This window comes from Hippoglossus stenolepis, chromosome 16 (assembly GCF_022539355.2).
Source record: "Hippoglossus stenolepis isolate QCI-W04-F060 chromosome 16, HSTE1.2, whole genome shotgun sequence".
NCBI classification, from domain to species: Eukaryota; Metazoa; Chordata; class Actinopteri; order Pleuronectiformes; family Pleuronectidae; genus Hippoglossus; species Hippoglossus stenolepis.
Genome location: NC_061498.1, coordinates 13,280,699 through 13,306,120, shown reverse-complemented (window position 1 = coordinate 13,306,120; position 25,422 = coordinate 13,280,699). Strand labels below are relative to the sequence as shown.

General features: G+C 40.3%; 1 protein-coding gene across 1 annotated transcript in view; it reads right to left on the bottom strand.

Moving 5' to 3' along the window:
- The window catches only part of elfn1a (extracellular leucine-rich repeat and fibronectin type III domain containing 1a), a 68,959-nt gene that overhangs the window by 19,074 nt on the left and 24,463 nt on the right, over nucleotides 1-25,422 (bottom strand). Inside the window, exon 2 of the mRNA XM_035179753.2 lies at nucleotides 3,988-4,070. The gene's annotated coding sequence lies outside the window, so the exon portion shown is untranslated. The remainder of the gene's footprint in view (nucleotides 1-3,987; nucleotides 4,071-25,422) is intronic.

Genomic DNA, 25,422 nt, shown 5'->3' with positions numbered 1-25,422 from the left:
CCTTCCATATTTTCCATGGCAAATCCTTTAATCTTACACGGGCCATAATTCTGATAGATGTAGTTCTCATCAAAAAATATTAATGGACTCACGAAGCGTGAAGTGGTAAAAGTGATCACGAAAAAAATTACACTACATTAGCGCTGATGACAGCCCAGGCAAGGCAAGTGGATGAGGTGGATTCTGGGAAACGCACCAACGTAGAGGCACAGCAGAAAAACTGAGGAGGCAGGACTGCGTGTCAGATTTTCTTTTATCCTGATTGAGTGCTGTAGTGTCCAGTAATGATATCAACATGAATCATGAGCTGTAAACTGGCCACTTAGTCTTTTAAATATGAATTTTGCTGCGACAGAGAGGGCGGCACGTCGCATCGATGTCAAAGAGCAAAGTGTCTTTTTATGCAGTCGCCATGTGTAACCAGCCTGACGTCCTAGTGACTAAGTCATGCAACAACATGAACCAATGCTGTATTTACAACAACTTGTGATCGAATCCCAGAGGCATTGATCACATCATAGCGTGCACTGTTTGGGCACTAACCAACACAAGTGCAGCCAACATGCACATGAGGAAGAACAGGTCAGAGTGATATTGATGCACCGAGCAAACGAGGAAGGGTTAAATTGCTTTGATGGGGGGGGGGCTCAATAATAGGTAGCCATACGGATGTTTTATAATCACTTTATGTGACCAATTTAAGGCTCCCACGGGATCTTTGCTCTCACAGGCTAATCCATGATGCTCTTTGCGGTAATCCATTCAAATAACTCTTCTGTGGAGCCATCAATTAGGAATCCAGGCTGACGGAGGACCTGGCACCAGATAGCTTGATGGGGCTAAAGCGTAATGCTGTCGGGACCTGGACGGGAGAATGAACATTACAGTGATCAATGAATTTTTGTTATCGTGAGTTCCGTGCCAAATATCATAAAGTTTTTTTTAGGGAAAACGCTGATGCAACTAGAGGATGAAAAGACAAACGCAAAACAAAACACTTAATCCTTCAACTAGAGGCACATGATGGTGTGAACAACACACTTACAATAAAATATTGCTGCCAGGATTTTCACATTTCCTGTTGGGCACAGTGTGCATCATGTACAAATCAGTGAAGTAAAGGCATATAGCTCTGCAGGGATACGAGGAAATATAGGTCCCCTAAAAGGATATTGCTCTGGACACTCTCTTTTAAAATAAAATAATTAAACTGGGAGTTTTGTGGTCCCTCTCCTGCTCTGGACCAACAGTCTTCATCCTCTGTAGCAATGGCAGTATATCCTCAGTTTAATGATAGTGGTTAAAACCGAGCTGCACCACACTTCAATCTGCTGCTAAACTTGTTGTTCAGGATGACAATAAATCATATGTATTGGATAAATTTGCTCATTGCATTCATTATACACAATGTGGTTTATTATTTATACCATAAGATTCGGCAAAGCAGGAATTTTGCTGGACGGTTTGACGTAAGAAATCCCTCTGGCCGCACTTGAAAGGCAGCAAGGATTAAATCAAAGCCATTCATCCAGCTCTGGATTGTTCATTTGACGTATCCAACAGTGTTTGGATGTTTGAAGTCCGTCCAAACATTAACTTTCCTTATATGACAATATGCACAAAGGCTCATTGTCACTCAAACTTCTGGTTTCAATAAAAAACGCCACAAACAGCTGCTCTCATTTGGAAGAAAAACACTGAACATGACATAAACATAAAAGTCAAAGGGTTAAAAAACAAACCCCCTTTTAAAGAAACACATGAATAATACAATAAAGAGGTTTTCTTTGGTCAGCGATGACACTAAAACAGCAGATTCAATTTCCATTTCGGAGCTTTCTGGCTGATCAGCTCATACACCGAAGATCTTGTTAAGCAGATTTAGATGATGATACAAGTCCATTATTTCTACACAACTTTGTGCACTATAATCATTATTATCACTCTTTAATATTGTATCTCTCCATCTGTTCTCCAACATTGGCCTGCATATTTTACACACACATTAACAAGTTAGAAATTACATAAAAAAGAGATCAAGAAAAAGGATGCATCGTTTACTGCACCAGCACTTCTTCTTTCTTAAGTTCACCAGTAATAAGCTCTTATCGTTGTACCCAAGTTTTCTGTTTTTAAATGTTTGACTGATGTGCGGAGAACAACATTTCCCTCCCGTATGTGGGGGTTATAAAATACACTGTAAAAAGTAACATGCCTACTTACACTTCATTGGTGTACTTATTTGTCACTGTCCAGATCATTTAAGTCATGAAATGGGAGTATTGTACTAAAACTAAAGAAGTCCGTAAACTGGACTTTAACTTGATTCAGTGATGCACATGAAAAGTAGCTTTCCAGGATGCTCTGAGACAATGTTGTAGACTTAAGTTTAGTTGTGTTCTGGGACATTAAACATTACTTGGCACATATTTCCGTTCTATACTTTATTGTAGGTACAGTTGCCATTGTATAGGATGCTTTTTGGTAGCATGAATGAAGCTACATGCACAGCTAACAACTAGAATCGATGTGAGAAGTTACCAATATAGTTCCTACCAGTAAAATTGAGATATTCTTGTGAGACAAATCTCTCGTCTTAATTCTTGACTTTGTGAAATCTTACCAATAATTACTGATTCATGGATGACAATGGAAACCATGCTCAAATATCCACCTAGTCTGATTATCTTTACATTTGTTTAGACTGAGTAAACAAAAATATCCACTTAGGTCAAACTAATCAAAAAGTTAAGTTTAGTCTTAATCTTAATCTTACTTTGTACTAATTGACCAAATTAATGATTTTAACTATGGTTTAAGTGAAATCAAGAAGTAGATATAATGTAATCATAACATGAGACTAATAGCTATACTTACTCACCTTTTTTGATGCAATTAGTTTCCTAGATTTTTTTCAAGTAAAATCAACTTCACGAATTCTACAGTGTATTTAGAATTCGTGAAGTTGATGATATAATTCGTGAAGTTGATGATATATCTTCTTCTATTGGATAAGTGGAAATCTTTTTTTTTTTACCTGCAATGAATTTCATGTGGATATATTTAGGAAATAATGGACTAAAGATTGAATTTAACTTATTTCTCCTCTTTTCTTAAAACGACGTAAACAAAGATATCTTGGCAGCGACCCCAGCTGAAACAGAGATGTTAATGGTTACCATCTTTCAACCTGGTATTTTACAGGGTCCACCTTCAGCTACAGTTGAATAAATGTCAGAGGGAAAGTGTTCAATTTAGAAAAACTCTGTGGTTTCTGTTGAATCAGATGACATGTGCCTTAATGTAGCCATAGGCCAGTGCCCATCTGCTCTGCTTTACATGACAGACTAGTTCAGCCACTGGTGAGTCAGTTAAGAAGAAAGGGTTGTGGGGGCTATTAAAGTATGTATGCATGGAAAGTGGGACAGCGATGATTCAGATTTCAAGGCCACATGTCTTGTGAAAAGCCGAGCAATTAGCAATAATGGTTCAGAGTGCACATACACCTACAGTATATGGCAACTTTTCCCTGTTATTATTGTAAGCTGTTGAAATAATTCTCCGTTACTGTCATAGGTCTTGAAAGCAGATTTAAAAATTTAATACCAAATAAATGACTGGTATTTGTAGATATTTAACTGTAACGTTTCTTCCAAAAGGTTATACATATATATTCAACACTACCCAATTTAACTTTAAGCATCCATCCTATAATACATCCTACAGTAAACACTCCAGGTTCTGGTGCTCGTGTAAAAAAGCAGAGGTAGCAACAGGAAAACATGAAGGTGTCATATATCCACCTTGATATTCTACTCTCAGTTTGACACGTCCTTTGAGTGACTTGTGTTTGCCTCTGTACTGTACTTATCTTGTGTATTGACCAGTGGATTAGCAATGGATTCCCTGTGATCCTCTTACCGTCCTGTTTGCTTATGTGGAGCTGCCACCAGTGTGACCATTACAAATACACAATTACAAACTCACCTCTATACTCTGGGTTGAAGTATTCAGCGAGAGAGATCATCCCTGGCGTCCTACAGCTGTACAGATGAATCTCCTCTTGAACTCTGGGAAAAATAAACAAAATGGCATATATTAACACGTCATTCCCGATCAAGGTGTTTTTTTTTTCAAGCAAAATAGCACAAAGTACTTAACCTTTTCATTTAACATGGTATAACAAGGATGTATTTGTCCAGTGTGGAGGATTTAAATGTACAATATGTAACTTAGGCTACTAGGGGTCTCTCAGACAAGACAACAAAAGACCTAGTTTGATGAAGCAGCATGGGATCATGGGAGTTGTGGTCCTCACCAGCATTACTGATGAAATTTTACCTGACGTGACAAATCATGTCCATGTATGAGGTCATGTATTAACGTTTTATTCACGTTATGCAGCAAACTGTAATTAATAATCGTGATCCATTAAAAAGTGACCAAAACAAACAGTGGAAGGAGAAAACAGCTGACTGGCTAAGTAGCTAATGGGCTAACAGTGTGTTCCTCCTTTAACCTAGAAATAATAGCAGAGACAGTCAAAGCCATGGGTAAGGTAGATATGATGCAATTAAAAGGCGACCAAAATAAAATGGCCTGTTACCTTGAATAAAATTGTGGATTTCTCATTTTGGATAATGTACATAGCCAACAAAATATTTAACAAGAGCCTAGGGCTTTTTTTACATTTTAAATGAAGAATTGTTATCATATCATTTTCTAGTGAAATAATAATACTATAATAATTATGTTTTAAGTTATCACTATCTCTTGGTGTATTGGTACCTGAAACTAAGAGTTGTTGTATTCTTGTGACGAGAGTGAACCCTTTTTATCTACTTTGGTCCTTTTCATGAAGTCCGCCATGTTGCACAGCCATATTTCTACAGTCGCCCAAAAACGAACAAGCCAAAACTGGCTCTGGAAAAAAACCTTCTGCGTTTTTATGTTTCCTGCAAGCCACCGTAGATGGAAGGGAAGGGTTGGGGAGCTGTGTTCTGTTGATGACATGAGAAACATCACCACCAGATGCCACTAAATCCTCCACACTGAACCTTGAGTTCAACGGCTCAGACCAGTTGAGTCCACTGAGGCCAGCCTTAACGTGGCATGTAATAAAACGCTGCTTGTTCAGAGCATAACCCTCTTCTGGCACCGAAGTCGCCAAAATGAATCCGGCAGCATTTTATTAATGTTCTTTTTCATTTCTTCTTCTTCTGTTTCGTCTCACCCAACATTCAGCAGCACCTCATTAACCTTATCTAACAAGCACAAGGTAATGAAATCCTCTGTTTCAGTCCCCGGTCTTGCCCAAGTTAGTTTCACTAATTCATTATTTTTTTTCATTAATCAAACATCAATCCACCCCCCCCTCCTCCCGCCATCATTGGAATGTGCTGCTCACGTCGCTCAGGGGGAGGCTGCATCGGCACATGTTCATGCATTTTTATTGGAAGTTAAAAAAAGGAGAGAGATAGAAAAGCTCGGTAATAGAAAGAGATGAATGTTTTGTATGCACCACAGTAAGTGAAATAGAAAAGTAACAAGATTCCTCACTTTTGTACCCGTGCTTCATCTGTGCTTTAATGATTCTGTTTTCTCTGTTTCTACAGCATGCAGTGATACAAAAGGCTGCAATTTTCCTACCTGCATACATATTAATGTGTGCAGAAGACTGCACAATCAGTATTCATATTACTGCTCCGGGTTTAATGAAACAATTCTGTGGTATGGTCCCCCGTGATTCAGAGTGTATGACATACTGTATCAGATGGAAAAGCACGGGCGAAAGTCGGTCTCCAACAATCTGTAATGGAAATCTGCAAAATGGCTGGATTTACAGTAAATGAGAGGACAATAGATAATGCCATTCAATTAGCCGCTAAGGCTGCTATTTGCATTCCAGTGAAAGGGGTGATAGTTTAAGTGGCCCCGAGGCAGCTGTCTTTCTGCAAAGGCCGGTGAAAACTCAAAAAAAGCAGCGGAACCAAGAGAAAAGGGCGAGTTTGGGAGTCTTCGGCAGTTTTCTTTTAATTACTCATCATAATGACTCCATTTAGCTGTTCAATGACCCATTTTGGGGCATTGAAGAAGCATGGGAAGCTCTCTGTCCTTGGCAGGGTCAGTCCTGCAGCTGCCCCTGCTGCCATGCATCACCCAAGAAGGAACCTTTTTTTTTTTTTTCTTGCTTTCCCCCCACTGGGCTTTAAAAGACCACAACACACCCACACATGTCCAGCATGGCGGCATCCACACGAGTTGAGTAGAGAGTTAAAGTCACTCTAATTAGGTAGAAGCAGAGCTCATTTTGTGAAGGGAAAATAAGTTCTTCATTAATGAATCAATAATGTTTCACTGATGTTCTTAGATCTTTAAAGGCTTCAAATTAATAAATGTGTTTGCACATGATATGCAAATTATTTGGAGCAAAATCAACTTTTGAGGTAGAAAACAAAAATCTAAAATCATCTTAGAGTCAAAATGTCACTGCCTTTGCGATCCCTTTTTACATGGTGTGCATCTTGTTTACATTTTTTATTTTATATTTCCCTATGTTTATATTGCATGTTTGCTTTTCAACTATTGCATTTTATCTTTACTCTCATCTTTGCTGCTGCAACACATTTCCCTGTTATGGGACTAATATATTGTACTTTTTGCTATAACGATTTGATTGGATAGTGCCAATGAAAAGGAGAGGCAGCTAATGGGCGTATGGGACCTAACCATTCGGCTGTCAGCTCAACCCTTATACAATCTAAATTTGTTATTCAAGACAAAAAATAATTTGGAAAATGTCATAATTTTTTTGTCCTCGCAGGTTGATTTGCATCATTAGCTCATTTATTATATACTTATAGAATCATTTGCCCGCGAAAATAAAGCCTTGGCTCATGATCATATAAGCACATGACTTAAAATAGAATTCACTGTCCCCGTGAGGCTACAACAACAAACTTAAATTTGCTCAGCCACAGCGGTGAAGTTTCTGCTTTGACTGCCTGCTTGTTATCCTGCAGCAGTATTGATTTTGGATGCAGTTGCTGCTTTATATTTACTGTGGTTATACTGTAGGTGAATATGGGGGAAGGGTCCTTTCTCCTTGGCCGCTCTTCTGGCCTATGCCCTTCAGCTCAAGTCTGTTGTAAGCTGTCACAGGCCGTACTGTTCTCCGAGTGAACTCCCAGGTCACAGGTACCGGTTGGAGAGAAGCAAACGGTATAAAGAGCAGCTCGGATGATAATAATGTTATTTTCCTGTTTCTAGCATGTGTATTTTTTAATGGATATGGAGAGGATTTCCATTAGTATGTGAACTGTCTTGAATTTCTTGAGATTTCTTGTTTCTTGGAACAGGTACTTAAGAGCAAGTCTACCATATCCTCCATTTCTGAGAAATAAAGAGTGTTCTTTTGGGAGAAGGTGGGAAAATACATCTCACTTGTGCTGTTGAAAGCCTCTCATTGTGCTTTTTCCTGAGACACGGTGTACACGTGAGGATTGGAGAGGTTGCAACCCCGGAGGAAGGGATGCTGAGAGGAGCAGAGTGGAGGTGTGGAAGAGAAACAGACCCCATACGGTCTTGAGGAGCTGGGATCTCTGTCACGTATTCCAAGATGCTGACCGAGAGCATTGAAAGGTTGAGCACCAGCACTTATCTGACTGATACTGCTCGGCTGCTGACGTGCACAGAAGCGCTCATGGACATGAGGACAAAAATAGCTTGCCGTGGTCCACTGCTTGACGCAACTCTTCCGAATATTAATCAATTTCCTCTGTCCCACGTCAACTCCCCGTCACAATTTGACGGTTTTTATTGGAAGCTTTGAATCCAATTGATGGGAGGGGGATTTCCGACTTGCTATTCAAGTGACACATATTTAAACTAGAGTAGCACTGAGAGACACCAAGGTCCAACAGTCCTCTTGAATTCAATCAAGCTGCACCAAATTTCATTCAGTCATAAATATCCATTTCCTGGCTATGTCTGATTATTTCACCAAGACCCATGAATTATTCCCTGGGAAAGTGGTGAAAATATAAAAAAACGTTACAATTTTGATGAAAGTGGAAAAAAATATCCCGGATTGCCCAAAGTTTTGTGATAATCACTCCATTAGATTTCGTGTCATCTTGCTTACAAACAAACAAATCAACGCATCGAGAAACGCACAAGAGTGAAAACGAAAGCATGTTCAAAGAATTCCATAAAGAAGTAAACCCGAGTCAAATGATCTATATGTGTTAAAACGGTCAAACATCTTGTGCTTGTTTGTCAATTGAAGCGAAAAGTGTTGTGTGCAGAAGCAGGAACCGTGCAAGGAAGATTTATTCTCCTGTTGTCCAGCAGTAAGAGATGTTGTGCGCCCCTGCACCATAAAGTTGGCATTTATTGAGACCAGCACAAATATCTTATCCTAACCTTGATTGTTAGCGGAACCAATGAGGGCTATTAGTATTTATGACCATCATTAGCATAAGTCAGCTTTATGTCATGTGCTTTGTTGCAGGTGGAAGCTGCCATGTGTTGCACGCTGCTCAGAGGAGGTGTCGCAAGTTTTACTGCTTGACTTCAATGGTCCTAGATGATGAGATCTCCCAAGAGTGAATACCACCATTAAGTGACTCTGGGTGGAGTTTTGACCATAAACACAATAAACCAATCGAGAGAACTATCTCCTATTGTCTTTTTAAAGGTTTGATGTGTTTGCATCTTGTTTTGTAATTATTATTAAGAATGATGATTTGCCAGGTGGTAAAAACACCTCACTTCAGGGGAAATGGACCTGCTCTTGCATGTTTATGCACTCACCTGTAGAGACATATTACTTTGTTGATAATGACACTAGAACAGGTTTTTGTTGGTCAAAAGTGTAAATTTGTCGTGCTGCACGTAAGTGAGTTGCAGGGGTGCAAGTGCTTTTGTATTTTAGTAACGTTGGTGCTGGACAAGAAAAAGACAACTGCATCAATCTGAAACCAGCACCTGCATCACACTTTCCACTGCTTTGTACCGGGGGTGTAAGATAAGGCTCTAGGTGTCTACTGTACTGAAGAATGGTGAATAATCGCACTCACACCCAAACAAACACAAGGTGAAGACAGTCAATCTCAGTCTACAACTTTTTACTGACAAAAGTTTGGCTTTCCAAACACCGTACACATCGTTTGCTCGTGGCCTCGTATACTTTTAGAGTCAGAGTAATTTGCCTTAAGTTAAACAGCGTTTGATTTTGACATTGTTTCGCTGTTGAATAAATCTCCCCTAAGGCACCTCATTGATCAGAAGCTGTCAATCTAAGAGCGACTCACTTTGAACTACCTGAAAGTGTGGCAGAGCAAAGGAGGCTGCACAAAAGAAGAATAAATCTTTGTAGCACGCTGCACAGTCACAAGCAACCGAGCGGAGACAAGTATCAGCGGCATTTGAAAAGTCTTTTCTGATGTCAGAGTGTGAGATAGGAGGAATGACACTGGGTCACTTGGGTTAAGCTTGCTGACTGAACCTGCGATGGCACCAATCGTATAATTGCAAATAGTAAAAATGGCAGTGCAGGAAACCACAGCCGTGTCGGGGTATGATCTGCACACAGCCGGGCTTTCTGACTGACCATGAAATAACTGAACCAGGGGATGAAGTTATTAGGTTTACAACTTGTCTGCTAATACTCAAGATGTGAAGTTCTGGATTTTAGATTTGAGTGGCTCGGGCCTCAGGAGCCTGGAGGTATGGAGCTAGAGAGCAACACAGCTGGTTTCCCCTGTGGAGAATAACATGTGGAGTATGTGCTGCCTCTTGAACTCACAAACAACAAGCCTTAAGCAAAGCAATGCACACACACACACACACACACACACATACTCACTCAAGAATTCTTCCATTTAAACACTTGCCTGTGTGCATGCGTACAGTAAACTTTGAAATTGCCTTTCTAAAAATAGACCCGCAGAAATACTTACTGTACCCTCAACCATTGAAAGTGCTATCTACCAGATACACAAAAAAAACGCATTTAGAGGCAGAATGGGTTTTCTGATAGCTTCATGAAGGCAACATAGTGGTGTGCTACTTCTTCACTCATTCAATATTAAAGTAGCATGGAATGCTTCCTAGGGCACGCATAATGATGCTGTAATGGCTCCATGGGAAAAAGAAAAAAAACAGAAAACGGGGCTGGTTGTAGACGTTACTGCTGGAGAACACAGTGATCGCAGAGACTTCTTGTTTTACACAGGAGTACGAAGAGATTTGTTTATGTGAGAGATTGCAACTTTGACATGTATTTGTAAATGTGTCATACATATACCGGTAAAATTTTACATGCTACCTTATCAAAATGAAAAGGAATTGATAAAATATTCAGATCAAGGTGCAGGTGCAGGAGAATTAAAGGGATTTCTTTGGGATTTTGATTGCATCATTTAGCCAATAACATACCTACTAATAATGTAGTGTACAAAATAACATTGCACAATGGTTAATAGTCTCTTTATTTCAACTAGAAGTATTTGAATTTAGTTACACGCTTTCCTTAATTAGAAATAATTAATGGAGGGCCTAAAATTGATTTGCTGAATCTTCCATTTAAATCCTTTTTTCTTTGCATTGAATTAAATATCCCTTATTTTTGTTATAAAATAAATAAATTTAATATTTCCTTTCAACGAATGAAGCAAATTTAGGAAATGTTGTACTTCTAATATTTCAAATATAATAATACATCTACTGGGAATATAACAAGATGTTAGCAAATATTTTCACCGTACCTCAAACCAAACCAACCTCGATGCCTCACTTAATAACCAACAGAAATATATAGGGAGGAAAAAGATAAATAAATAAAGGACTTTTCATTGCTAAACAAAACCTTAGCCTGCCTTACCTTCGGCAAAAAGAAAACAATTTTAATTATTTTGTTCATGTAAACCCTCAAAGCTATTTTCTCATCTAATTGTGCTGTTGGTCTGAATTTAGAAGCTCCGCGTCTCATACGAGCTTTATTAGTTTCATTTCATCACATTAACCTCCAGTTTACTGTTGTGTTTAATCTACAACATGTTCAAATGTGAGATGACAACAAGCTGTTACAAGCACCCACACTGAACTTGGGAGCAGCTCATTGAGCAAATCTGAAAAATAAAAAACTATACCCTTTCAGGATAGATCCATTTAATGCGACCCCTGCTCTCACATATTTTCTGAATGTATGTTTGGCATTGTTGTTTATCAACGGCGGTGTCTCTTTTCATGTTATTATGTAATATTCTCTTACAGAACATGGCACGTTACATGTAAACCATGTAAAAGCACTGCACTTAACCTTTGCCAAGTTGAAGAAGAACATGCTGTTAACGCCTAATTTCAGAGGTGCTTTCATAGTCTGTTGTTTGTGAGCAGACGGGACACTTGGGTGCATCAGCAGAGGAGCCTGAGTGGCACTAACTTTGTTTTGCCTGGGGAATCATTCATTTAGATCCTGATGTTTGCCTCTTGATTTCTTCTTCCCTGCCTCCGGGGCAGCTCTGAATAATCTGCGAGCGAGAGTGGCCTCGCATACATGCATGTGACAAAGACACTGATGTCCTCCCATGTCTGCTTTTGCCTTTGAGGATTATTCCTCGGGAACATCTTTTGATGCACCATAATGATTTCTATCCTCGGTCAAAGTCAGACCTCTTGAGTGACACAGGGTGTAATTTCTTATTATCTGGAATAAGTGGGGTAGAATTGTAAGGATGACAAGTATAACAGGGGCTGCGCGTGGTTTTACTCCACTGCCTTTATTACTTAGAGCAGATTTTCTTCGGGGCAGGACCAACTAGAGAGGGCATTGTGCACTGGTGCTCTAGGACTGCCTGAGAAGAACAGTACGGAGCATGATGAGAACAGACTCATGCACAGAGGCTCTTTTCAGGGAAAATAAAGGATTCATGCCACGTTGTGCACTTTGAATGTAGAGATGCATCAAGTCAAGCACGTACTGTATTCATTTTTAGCACTAATAACACTCTATATTTCTGATTATTTGAAATAGAGGCAATTAATAAACTGGTGCCAACATGACAACCTACAGAATGTAGTGGTTTAACACATTAATTGGTCTTTGAGTCTGTTGTGTAACCACAAAGTGTATTGGAAATCACTTGATAGAGCATTTACAAAGACCACACAGAGGTTGCTCGACATTCGTGTGCAACATGTTTCTCTCTCGTCCCAAATAAAGATCTTATCTAGAAAAAGTCACACCGCTGCCACGACTCAGTTTAGACCTGAAGAGGAGCAAACTTTCACCGACAGCTTCATTAATTTAGAATGAGCACTGTCACCGGTGCCATTATTAGACCTGGATTCAAACTGTGATTCTGGGGCTTGCAAAGGACGCCCATGACACGTCCCAGCACTTTACAACCTAACTGATATCTTCAATGGAAAACCTTGAAAAGACATTGACTAAATTACCAGTTTTCATCTTTAAACTGATTTATTCCAGAGTTGTCATGGCACCTAGTTCATAATCATAATTTACTTCCTTTTATCTTGAAATCCAGTAGTGGCCACACATTATAGGCAATGCTATACAATTCAAACTGACACACTTATGTCAGTTTGCTGAGATTGACTAAGTCATAGTCGGGCTTTAGTGGATAGCTTTAAACCCAGAGGTTGACTGTGTTGAGGACAAAAGGTATAATCCCTCCATAAAGGGGAGCTTGCAGTTTAATTGATGGGATCAGAGGAGACTTAGAGGACTGTGAAATGTAAAAGCCTGGACTCGCTGCATCCCTGTCGAGCCCCCTTAAGGCCCTCGAGTTGTTTGCAGACGTTGTCAAAATGACAGAGTGCTGCACTCGGTTAAGTTTATTATTACTATACCTGCGCCGATTCAGAAACGTTCACTCGAGGGCCTCCAAATGCTAGAATTCATGATACGGGGAAAACACTGTTACTGGTAGGTGGTGCAGATCTGGGAAACGTATCAGGGTGGAACGAGTTAGTTCGCCCTCCTGTGAAGCCACGGGGCTGCGGCTGAACATATGTTAACACGGAAACCTGCGAGGCCACAAACACGGGGACGACGGGGTGCGCAGAGTGCCCTCGCACCGTGAGTGTGTTCAAGCAGTTTGCAGGGTCGTGTCCCGGCCACTCAACTGGACGTGCAGACGAGAGAAGGACGGTACACACGTTCCAGCTATGTTCATTATTTAGAGCAGGAGGTGATCGCCGCAACCTCCCGCGCGCTCGCTCCCGTCCTTCTCACATTCAGCACTGATAAACGTCGAGAATCACTTTGGCTCGGCGGAAATGATTCCCCGCGACCGTCCATTAAATCCACTCATGAATATGGAAGCGTTCAGAGCTCATCGGCTCTTTTTACAGTAAGGTGAGGAGTGAAGCGTCAGAAAATCTCTCCTGACCACAGCGAGCTTGGCTTTCCAGGTGAGAGCACTTTATTCCCCCTGCCTCCCTCTGCAGTGGGCCCACTCAATAAATCACAGTGCAGCACTCCGCCTTTACTCGCCAGGCGCTAAGACACCAATGTCAGCGCTTCGGATAAATTGTCATGACTCAGCAAAAGTTTTGGCTGAAAAGGGTGCGCTTTGGCTTTCTATTTTGAGAAGTCTGAAACGCACATGTAAAAATATCTATCGAAAGCTCAATACAGAGAATGGTCACAGATGCTGAATTTGACCGGCGGCTCCTCCGAGATGAGTGATGATTAATGTAACTGCCTCCTTCGAATTGAATAATTAAAAAGGGAAAATGAACAGACATCATCTATAATACAAAGAGTAGAAAGTAACTCGAGATGCATGTACAAGTATTGTCGTCTGTGAGAGGCCCGGTGTAACATTACAAGGTTCAATTTGCAGTGAACTATGGGACAGAAAAAATACAAGTGTTGCAAAAACATTTCATGCAAATAACCACACGTCATCAGAACACTAACAATATCTCGGTTCAGAAATGAATCAATTGGAGGATAATGCATTTAAAGTTGACACCATAAATGAGAGCAATCTGTGCACCGCTGCTATTTTCCCACTGTTTCCTCAATCAGCACTCATAGAATGGATAGTGTCTCCACTAAAGGCATTATTCAGTGTCTTCATTTGATAAGCCGTGCCAGAGTTGATTCATTAAGGAGTTTAAGTGGAGCTGGTAATGCAGTTTGGGGTCTGATGAAGCGTCCGTGTCGACACTGAAGCCAAGGCTCTGATTCAAAGTCTTTGCATAACAAACAAATTGCACAACCGCAACATGGATAAAGGAACATTTCTACAATTTTTCAGGCAGAATAATGTATTGTTTTGTCTATGATCTGCAGTGCAATGGAAAATACTTTTTCAAAGGTCAGAATAGCCTCCTACCCTTATTTTCTAAAGGCTTCATGCCTGGCATTTTCCATACGTCTCAATGGAAATGTCATGTACATATACAATAAGAACATAATGTTAGTTTTAGATTTACTGAACCCAGTCTTAACGTTAAGAAAGTGAAAAGTGAACAGTAATAAAACAAAACTGGAGCTGGCTTAAATTACCTTCAGCATGTGAGTCACCCACATGTTCAAGTTGGTATTAAATTCTGAGCAGCAGCCAGAATTATTCTGTAAATTATTCAAGCACAATTTCTTTGAATACTTTAACCTCTTGGTAAGTGCTAATTGTAGTGCATTAAGTTTTATACCCTTTGTAATTACTTTGTGTTGTGCTTGTCATTAATTTAGTGACAACACGATCATTAGTCGAACCTGGTCGCTGGGAGCTAACACCAGTAAAAATAAGCCTCATTAAGCCTCATTTAAATAAAACTTCCAAACAAGTTTAATAGTTTTACAGTGAATTAACTAACTTGATGAGTGGCTCAAGCCAAATTGTAATATTCAATAGTATCTAACTGAAATAGCGTATATTTATAATAATATAATAATATCAAAATATGCTGAATCCTCAGTTTCGCCGTTACGCTGATGATGCCCTAATTTAATTTAGTAACTAAAGGATTTGTGTGCTGTTAGAATTTGTGTTTAACACACTGTAGCTCAGCAAACTGTGTCAGTTTAAACTTTTTGCTGAATGCTGAGAAAACTAAACTTTCGGTGCTTTCTAATTCTGGAAATGGGTCACTAAATCTTTCTTCCATTATTTCCAGGGTAATGTAATTGGATCTGTTCCGCGGTACAAATAGATGGATGGCGGTCTTTTGAACTGCATATTTAGCCCCTCATCAAAAAATTTAAACTGCTGTTGGTCTTTCTTTTTTTTAACCTATAATGAGACTCACCACTTGATTGAATAGCAGCATTTTTTTTTTTTACATAAGCACAGATCAGTCGGGTGACACAAATCCACACAAAAGTGCCTGAAATCTTTTAACAATTCTTGATAAATAAAGTTTAGAAAGGGACAATGTGATAATGTGCCAACTGCATTAGTCTGCAGTAATGCAAGCAATAAAGTTAATATGACAGAAGAAAAGGTGATATGTCCTTGCTGTGTTTTATTCCTACTTTGCACAAGAGATTTGTCACCACTATGTAGGTGGTTTTGTAAGTTTTGCAGAAATTAATGTAAATCTTAGCATTCGTAGTTTTCCGTTCACCCATTAATTACTTCAGAGCCGTTCACTGTGGCCAATGTCTCATCACTAATGCTGAGGCTCAGAAGCAGACCCAGTTTCATCTGTTCCTGATCTTGTTTTCCCTCAAAAAAGGTTTTAATTATTTAATAGGACTTCAGTGATGGTGAGAAGAGGTTGAACAGACTTACGACATTTTGGGACCCATCTTGACCTTTGGACGATTTACCTAAATACTTAAGTCATGTTAACAGGACAGACTTGTGTAGCATTTCAGGTTGTTTGAAAGCAGCAGAGTGGCTTGCAAAAGCTTAGCTTTTTGTCCACCATGAATTTGATGTGTTCCGTTCAATATCTTGCCTTGTGCTAATCGGACAAGCTCTCATTGCGACGATAAGAAAAAAACAACATGTCACGCGGCCTCATTGAGCAGCTTGTGCTGTCAGCTGCTTTAATGCATTGAGATTTGACAAAATCTCAGTGGGAAACATCATGTGCTCTTTTTTCCTGTTTGGTATCATCCGGCTTCTTCAGCTAAACACGCGTTCTGGCATTTCCTTTCATCACGCACAGCATCCGTGCACCGCAGTTCATCATCATGTGTTGCTTTTTTGTCCTTTATGATCCTTCATGATCCTTCACTCTGTAATCCTGCTCTTATCTTTGGTAGCCTTTGGATGATCGGGTTTCCGATGCACAGCCTACAGAGTGGAAATCTGCCTTTGTTAGTTCACACATGGTACTTCAGACACTCTACTTTCTAGAATTGCTTGTCGTGAGAATATGTTATTGTGTGAAACATTATGTTTTCTCTGAATGTTAATGTTGCTTGGAAAAAATTGCTCAGTACAATCCAACAACTTGGAACTGTCTGAGTGTTTAGTTTGATTAAATCAGCCAACTTTTGAGCTTTTAGTGCAGGATAATATGCTTCATATTGACATTTCATTAATTTTCTATTTTGAATTTAATAATCAGACTTTATTTAAAACCTTTATTTGTGCTATTTCGTTATACGTCCTGTTCTCTCACTTTGCAGTTGCAAATTATTTCCTCTTAAGCCACAACAAAGATTTAGTTGATCCGTGGTGGCCGAATTCTTTCTCAGTGATTTATCAGCAATTTTCACATTTCTTGCATTTTTATTCAGCCTCCCACCTCCATGCTGTAGTGCTGTATTTTTCCAACACCCTTTGTGCTGGCTGTATTCCTGGGCTTTGCCTTTCCCTCCCTGCCTCCAGAACTCCCCTGGGCTGGCTGCTGATGGGAAATGTCTTGTCCGTTGCACGCTTGCACCTACTCCTGTTGTGTGGCATCCGATCATTGGTGTGTCATCAGCTACACATTAGACCATTATTGCCTTGCGTTAAATGCCCAGGACAAGCTCTTCCTTGTTAGTCTTACAGATCTGATTGAGTATTACATGTGTCATGTTATCTGAATCATCTAATATTACATTAAAGGCACATCAGAAATACCACAATATGACAATAATAATATTTAATATGCTCGTTGCAACAACTTTCCTCCATTTATGTGGATAGTTTCCTGTCTCATACATAGTTTAAAGGCCTTAAGTGAAAAACTATCTCGGTGCTTAATGCCCCCTAAAGGTCTCTGGCATGGGCCAACAACAAAATAGCAACATCAATGAATGAATAATCCAGCTCAATACAGGAGGGGGCCAATAGAAATGTGTTTTGATGAGGTCATGCATCACAATGCTAAATCCTGCAGTAACAATGCTGCTACTCTCATTTGTTTTCTTGGCTTTCGATCAAAAACAGGAAGGTGTGTGTCATGCTGCTCATTGAGTTATTGAGCAAATAGAAAACAAAAGGTGGGGTGTGGGGTGAGGTCTTTTATTGCAATTGACTGCAATCAGGAAAGTAAATTGTGAAAACAAGAAATCTCATTTGGTAAAAAAAGAATAAACTGCAACCTTTAACTCAAAAAACCTTTAATACTATTATGGTCAATGGATTTTCTATATGAGAAAATGACATCCAGAGGGTTTTAATGAAGGACTGTCTTGAATCTGTTTTCTATAATGGTTGTCCGTCTACTCGATAATCCTGGTTTTCTGGATGTTTTAGCAGCCCCCCCCCAGTCCAATTAAAGCCTTTTGTCTCACTGGTCAATAGTCAATAGATGGCAGAGTGTTCATGTTTCTAGAATGATTATTATTATTAATAAGATAGATAAGAAAATCCTTTATTAGTCCTACAATGGGGACATTTGCAATTAAGGTAAAATTGATGAAAATCCCCAAATTCTACTACCTTTGTTGGTAATATAAAGATGTATCATTATGTGTATCACTTTCTGTAAATCAGTTTGTTTGTATCTTTGCTCCTTAGAGGGATAAATAAACCTGTGAATAGTAAACCAACCCGAACTATTGAGATTTAACCAAAAATATCTCGTAAACTACCATGTTTACCGTTATTTAGAAGATATTTGGTAGATCTGAGAATATCAAAGTGTAATTGAGGACAACACTTGACATGTGTTCATGGGAGAGATGAAAGCTGCCCATGGCTGCCCTGACACCACACTTCACAACAGCCTCTCAGCGCTGCAGCTGCCTCTTCTCTACCAGGGTTAACGGCTTTGGAAGCACCACTAACAGCCGCCACAATGCAAACCTCTCACAGTTTGCATGAATAGCGCCGGCCCTCGATATTTCTCCCCGCTCACCTTCGTAAAGTATGATAAAAGTGAAACGTTCCCCAGAACACCCCATTAGTAAACCTTATCTTTTCACAGCCTCCTACAGCCAGCAGCTATCACACAAAAGCCAAGCTGTCTGAGGCAGGAAAGCCTCTCCTCTTATTTCGCTCTCTCCCTCCCTTTCACTTTTGCTCTCGCATTTATCCATTGACTTGTTTCCTGTGCTGCACCATGAGCGTATGCAGCTCCTTCCCCCAAAAACCCAACACATCTAATCCAGATCCAGACATGTGAACAAAGTCAGCTGTGTTTGTTCCTTTAAATACAAGTTTTTTCTTGGATTACTCGTATTCTTAAACGGTTTTGTTGTACCATAGTGCCTTTTTTTTTTTCTGTGTCTTTGTTGGCTTGTTTCTGTGTTATTCTGGATTGTTACTTGCTTTTGCTGCCACTGGGCTTTCTGCTTTTGTGACCTACTCATGCCTTATTGAGGTTCTTTCAGTGTCACTGCCTTTTGAAGTCTGCTCTCCGCCCTGAAGTCAGGCTCAAGGAAATACTTGAGGGAACCGGAGGCATTCATATCCTCAGGGTTTCTCTTTGGCTCTTTCACACGCACAGCATTTAAGTGTTCCACCCCCTGCAGCAAGGAACAACTATAGAAAACATTTTCTCACCTGAAACGGAGGGGTGCCATCATTTCACTTTTCACAAAGTCTCGTTCAAAGCATGGTTGTAGTATTCACATTCAAAACACCAAAACGCAGTTCTAAAGAATTCATGAGCCATATTGTAGCTTCCTTTTTTTCAAATCCTAACCCTCTCAGCAGACATACGGTCACTCTGTTTCTAACAATAACTACAAAACAGACTGAATTCTTCTCACGCTGCTTTCCACACTATCGTATCACCTGAAACTCAGTATACCACTCACTGTGCAGTAGTTATCAGTATAGACTATTTCAAGAATGTGAATTATTGAGAACAAAATGCTCAATGGAGACTGTAGCAGAGATGATTGCTTGCTTGCTGCTTTCAGACATGCACTGAACTCTGGAAATGCTTCAAAGATTTTCTGAAGGGGCTGAAAGTGAGAACGCAAATGTCTGTGTCAGTTTCTGCGGACATTATTCTCCAGAGTTTCTCCCTCCAGACCCCCTAGGAAAATGTACGGAGAATGTCTGAAAGAGCCCACGTGAGATCACAGCGGTAAAACGTCTGATGAATTCACAATGAGCGAGTGATCGTGTTGATGATGTTTCTAACACGTGATGGACGCAAAACTGGGAAATGAACAAACAGATCACAAATATCTCAAGAGGAAAAAGAGGAGAAGACACCGACCTTGGAAAGACAACGAGATTCGAGAGCTTTTGGCGATAAGGACATTGTTGATTGTAGATGCGTCCTGAATACTCATCCCAGGCGCCACCCCTTGACTGGGCGATCCACAAATGTTCCTGTTGTTGTCAACACGCCCGACGCGGACAATCTCATTCTTCATAAGTGAAAGGCAACGTCTGGACATTCTGAAAGTCTGTCTGACTACACCTGGACAGACGTCACTCTGTCTGGACATGCCTCTGCTCAACTCCCAGGCCTGCCTTTGCTTGGTTTTCTTGCATGTGCCAAAATAGACAGTGTTTTTCAGGTCAAAATTAATGAGTCAAGTGGCTTTTTTCAGGCTACTGTGGCTATAAATATTTAGTCGACGAGAATCTACCACTTCCTTAAAAAAAAAACAAGGCCACTTATAAGTGGGATTTAAAAGGTATTTGTCTTTGCATCTGGATGTTTTCCTTTGCCCACAGTGCATTATTTATGAAACCTAAAAGTCAAGGCAGAGATTGTGTTCACCTAAGTGTGATTTGCAGCGCATTGCTCATTCCTCCTTGCCATATGTCATTCTACCTGGCTGCACACCAGCCACCTAAAAGCCTGCCTGCTTACATCATCGCGCTACTGGGAAGAGTTGTTTGCCTAAATGTACCGAAGCATCCAATTCAGAGGACCTCGGAGGGTAGGGCTGAAAATCGCCGGCTGTGTGACTGCAGACTGTAACCTAAACTACAGACACATTATCCAGGGCATGTGACATAAAGGATACACATTACACTCCCTTAATGAAACGGCTGATGTTTCCAGCCGGACAGCTCATGGAGACTGAGTGCCCTTGTGGAGCAAAGTGAAAGTATTTTTGTGGTAATATCAAAGTTGTGCTTTCAGTGGTTGGTTTAAAGTCTTAAGAGAACCTATGCAGGATCACTGAAGCATTTAACAACATGTTGCAACAAACCTGCCTTTCCTCGCTTGGGGGTTTTGAGGAATCCACCTCATGTAACCTCTATTTTAGCAATGTTACAGTCAGTTTTTTACAGTGCTAATAGAGTCATATTTGAAACATCAGTAAAACTTTTTTTCTTCAGTCAGGGTAAACTATTTTCCTACATGCGCTCTGTTTAATAGCTATAGGAGGTAGTGCGACACGCCATCATATGCTGAAGGTAAATACTCCAGCAACATTGTTTTGTTTGAACTTCCTGTCTTATCGTGTTAATAAACTTAAAATACATAAAGGACGCATCATGGATTTAAAAATAGCCACGCAGACGCTGTTATGTTTTGAATAATTGTGACTCAACTGTCAAGCATCTCCAACTGTAGCAGACGTTGCCAGGTGAAATATGTGGCCTTTAAAAACAAGAGACTTGATTTACTCAAATATACAAAAATAAAAAGCCACGGGTTGTAGGTGTGTTATTGAAACTAACACTGATATCACTCATATTGTGCTGTCAGGTTGGTTACTTTAACTGTACCTGAGTGCTTCCTGTGTGTTGTCCAGCACAGTGGGACTCCAGAGCAATGACTGTAGTCTATATAAAGATGGGAGACGCGTCACCATCTCCTCCCACTGTACAAAATTTAAAATTGCACACATAGTGATGTCATTTGGAGCCTGAGTCCAGCTGCAGTATCGAGGTCATACACCAAATTCAAGTCCATCTCAGCTGTCAGTCACAAGGTCCCTGCACGTTTTTATGGCATCAAATGACAACTTAAAACCAAGCATATTATGAAAAAAAAGCACTTTAAAGTACATTAGCATGATAACGACTAATTAAAGTGACAGAAACCCTTTTTTGACGTTGACATTTTACTTTGGCCAATGTCCCATTTGTCAACATGGAGCGGGCAGGGTTTTTTGACCCGTACTGCAGCCAGCCACCAGGAGGCGATCGATTCACTATTTCAAGCTGTCATGCCATCCGTCTTGGTTTACAGTCAATGATTCAGACCCGCATGTAGAGAGTTACATCAGGCCAACCCTCAACGTCTGGACAAAGACGAGACGTGTTGGATTGTTCCTGTCTCGCTTGTCAGGCAGTCGTCTGCTGTCAGTCTTGACAGAACGATGCTTCAGAAGAGATGGGGGCTGGCAGACTATCCCTGCTGTCCTTTATTTTACAAGAGTCAAACAATCAGAGTTACATTGGGCCAACTTCACACGTAATTATGTCGCTGTATCAGTGTCAGCACAAAGGACACGTTTAATTAAAGTTTACTGCACAAACCTCGGAGGGGCGGGGGTGTTGCCCGCCTCTGTACGGCTGAGTTGGATCTTCTTCACTGGTTAAACATTCACATTTTTACGAAGTGGAGATTCACAGATTTAAGAGCTCTGACAGTGATTGTAGCTATAATACGTAACGATCATCACCATGGCCTTGTTTAATCGGTCCGTTCGATAGAGGTTTACTTAATGGATCCTTAAGAACAATGAAATCTCAAGTGCTGTCAAAGTCAGCAGGACGCACGCTTTCAAATCACTCGCTGCCTAATGGCTGCCCATTTGGTGGCTTTCAGCTCATGATGTTCCAATCGGTAAATAAGCCTGAAATTTACCAACTAAGCTAATGATGAGCACTAAGTGTCCCCGACCATTGATGAATATTGATGTTTGCTTTACACAATGGCTGTTAGTGTTAAGGATGAGATGTCGACCAAATGTCAACACGTTGAAAAAAAAACAGCAAATCTGTGGTATTATAATCACCGACAGAAGGGATGGGAGTTGATAGATTTTATTAATAACAATGCCATTATCGATTCTGCTCCCTGAAGGATTACTGATGTAATTTGTTTGCGGAGAAAAGTAGATCTACACAAAGTGTGTTTGTAAAGAATCATTTTGTTTCCCATTTGGTTTCCCTCAGTCTATTCTAATCCACTGAACCTGCCTGCATGCCGCTAATGTTGTTTTAACCTCACAAGATATTTACCCTGGGTAATGAACATGCTGTTGTTGTGAAGCAGCGCAAGTGTCATACACATCATTAGTGGAAATGAAACCAATGCTGTGTAAATGTTTCAGCCTGTTGCTGGTGTTTGCACTTGCAATTATTATTTCATAGAAATTACACAACCACTGTCGTCACCTTTCTTTTTGAAATTAAAGCTATTGTTTTACAATGTACAAAGTTGTCCAATGGTTTAGACAAATTAGATTCAAACGATTCATTTTTGTTCAATAAACTTGAAACATTAAATTAAGGTATTTAACATAAATAGTTTCCAGTGTTGTTTTCAAATTCCTTGTTTTACCTGAAAAATGTACTTGACAAATCCTCATCTTTATAATCGTAATGAAACCAAGAGAGGAAAATGATTGAAACAATTAATTGATTGTAAAAAGTATTTGATAAAACGTTTGATTAAACAACATATAATTTCACTTCAAAATTAAGGATTGGCATTGTGTTTATTTATTTGAACTAGTTCTTGCTATATGTATATATCATCTATATACAAAACCTCTTCCATATCTATCAAACGTCTGTTGGTGCCTTGCTCATAGGCCGACCTTGCCTTACCTACAACGGCAACAAAGTGGGTTTCTACTGAACACACAAATTGTAGGAACACTTGTTTCTCTGCGGCAGTTTTGTAGAAGGAGCTTTTCTCTCCAAACCAATAGAAGACAAAGAATTCCCCAGACCAAACAGACGACTTACTCGGAGGAATATTGTACAAGAAACTGTTTCTAAAATGGAAAGATTTCACACCAGGCAGACGCAGGCTGCAGCTTCTTTGAGGAAGAAAAGAAGCAGCAGTCAGTGGGTTTAACAGCTGATCTGTAAGAAGAGGGTCTGTCTTCTCCAAGTGAAGAGAGCTGCACTTTATTTACGCCTCTCGCTCTCTCCCTCTAAATGAACCCGTTAGACTGACAAAATGTAAGGCAGCCAGTAGTTGGTGTGACTCTTCTCTGACATACGTCCGTCAATGTGATGTGTTGAAGGGGCTCAGGGGCTAAAGGACCTGCAGGGAGACGTCCTGTGTTTTGAGTTGTGATTGACTCATGCCTCAGTGTGAAGGGTAGGGCAGTGCAAGTTTGCTAGTTTTAAGTGCGCTGCTTAATGTATGACTCAGGCATCATTAAGTTCACCTCATCAATCTCCTACCTTCCGCTGCGACGTTGCACTTGGCACAACACTTATGTGCAGGACATTAGGAATCTGCATCTCTCGATCTATTCGTTTGTTTTGAGGCGCTTGCTTTGGTCATATGCGTTCAGGACTGCTATAGTGAAACTAATAAACGATGATTGGTCAAATTTGCAGGAAGGTTTGCGGTGATTGGACAAAATTGCAAGGTCAGGCAGAGTTCAGGGATTAGTCGCGTTTGGATTAATTCTAGAGGGAACATGTAGAAAAACATCTAAATGTTCAATTATATGTTACTAAATTACACACTGCAAAACAATGATAAAATCAAATTGATCTCATGTATTACTTTAGTTTTTAGTTACATGAAATAAGACTCATTAGGTTACTTACCACCTCATGCATATCAGTTTGTCTGCCTACAGAGCACAGAGAACCCTAAATACTCTGAAGGACTGTGCCGTCGCCTTTCTTCAGAATTCACTCATTAAACTTCCTCAAAGTCTTCGATGAATCCTCTACTTTTGGACACGATTCTAAGGGAGAGTTCCCTCAGCTGTAACTCTACGTCAGAGGCCGACTGTCCTCCAAAGAAAAACAGCATCAGTCGTTCCTACACATTACACCTCCACATCCAGGCAAAAGACACCATTGGGTGACTTTATTATAAAGGGGCTGAATGGATGGGTCCCGAAACACCAAATTGTAACTGCTATGCTGCTATTTGTTTACCTCCATAATCAAGTAGTTGTAATCGTAGCCTTGACAATGAAACGATAAGCCCAACCCTAACAGTGAACTAGTTACAATCAGAACCATGATCTTACCCTGACCCATTAGTTTGTACCTAATCCAAACCAAACGTTAGCCATAGTGTTATCAGATCGTAGGTATTTCTGATCACTTGCACGTGTCGTTCTATGAGACACTGATCATTTGGAGGAGTTGCTGCTTGTACGTGGATTCATATCCCATCTAGACTTGTTATAGGAACATCGTGACATGTTTACCCCACCCTGCTATATTCCATTCTTATTTATTTCTTCATTTAAGTTTTGTTTTAGTAATTCTTTCTCAACCTTTGCTCGTCTTATTGATGCTCTTCCTATGTCCAAACACAGAGACCGAGCCACCGCCAGCCCTGAACAGGCAGAGTGAGTAGGTGGGAATGGAACAGTGTGACAAGAACAAGTGAATTGTTTTTCTTAAGAGGCTCAGACTCGATGCATGTAACAGACTATTGAACATTCCCTCAGACAGTGGTGATCAGGGCACAAGTCTCTGTGGTGTGAATCTGTGGAGGCAGGCAGGATAAACAAACAGCAAGAAAGAGATGCTGGGTTTTTTTTTTTTTTATGTTGCTGAAGCTGGACAGCCTGGAGGCAGCAGCAGAGCGGAGACAGAGGTCTAAACTGAATCTTAGACAACACCTGGTGAGCATATGCAGCTGCAGAGCAACTTCAGCCTCTGGCTCAGAACCCCCCCGACGTGCTTTATCGAGCTCTGAAGGCTCTCGGCAATCATCATGCTTTATCTCAGCTCTTTTGACACCTTGCTTGTCTCCATTTTCAAATTCGGGTGGAAGTTCTGCGCGAAGAGAAACCTCATGCTGTTCACGATCCCGAGGACACAATACAGAGATTTAGCTCTGCTTTGTTGTGGATTTGTTTTGTAATCCTCGACACCAGGCTGTAAGACATGGTAAACAGGACTTTACCACAGAATC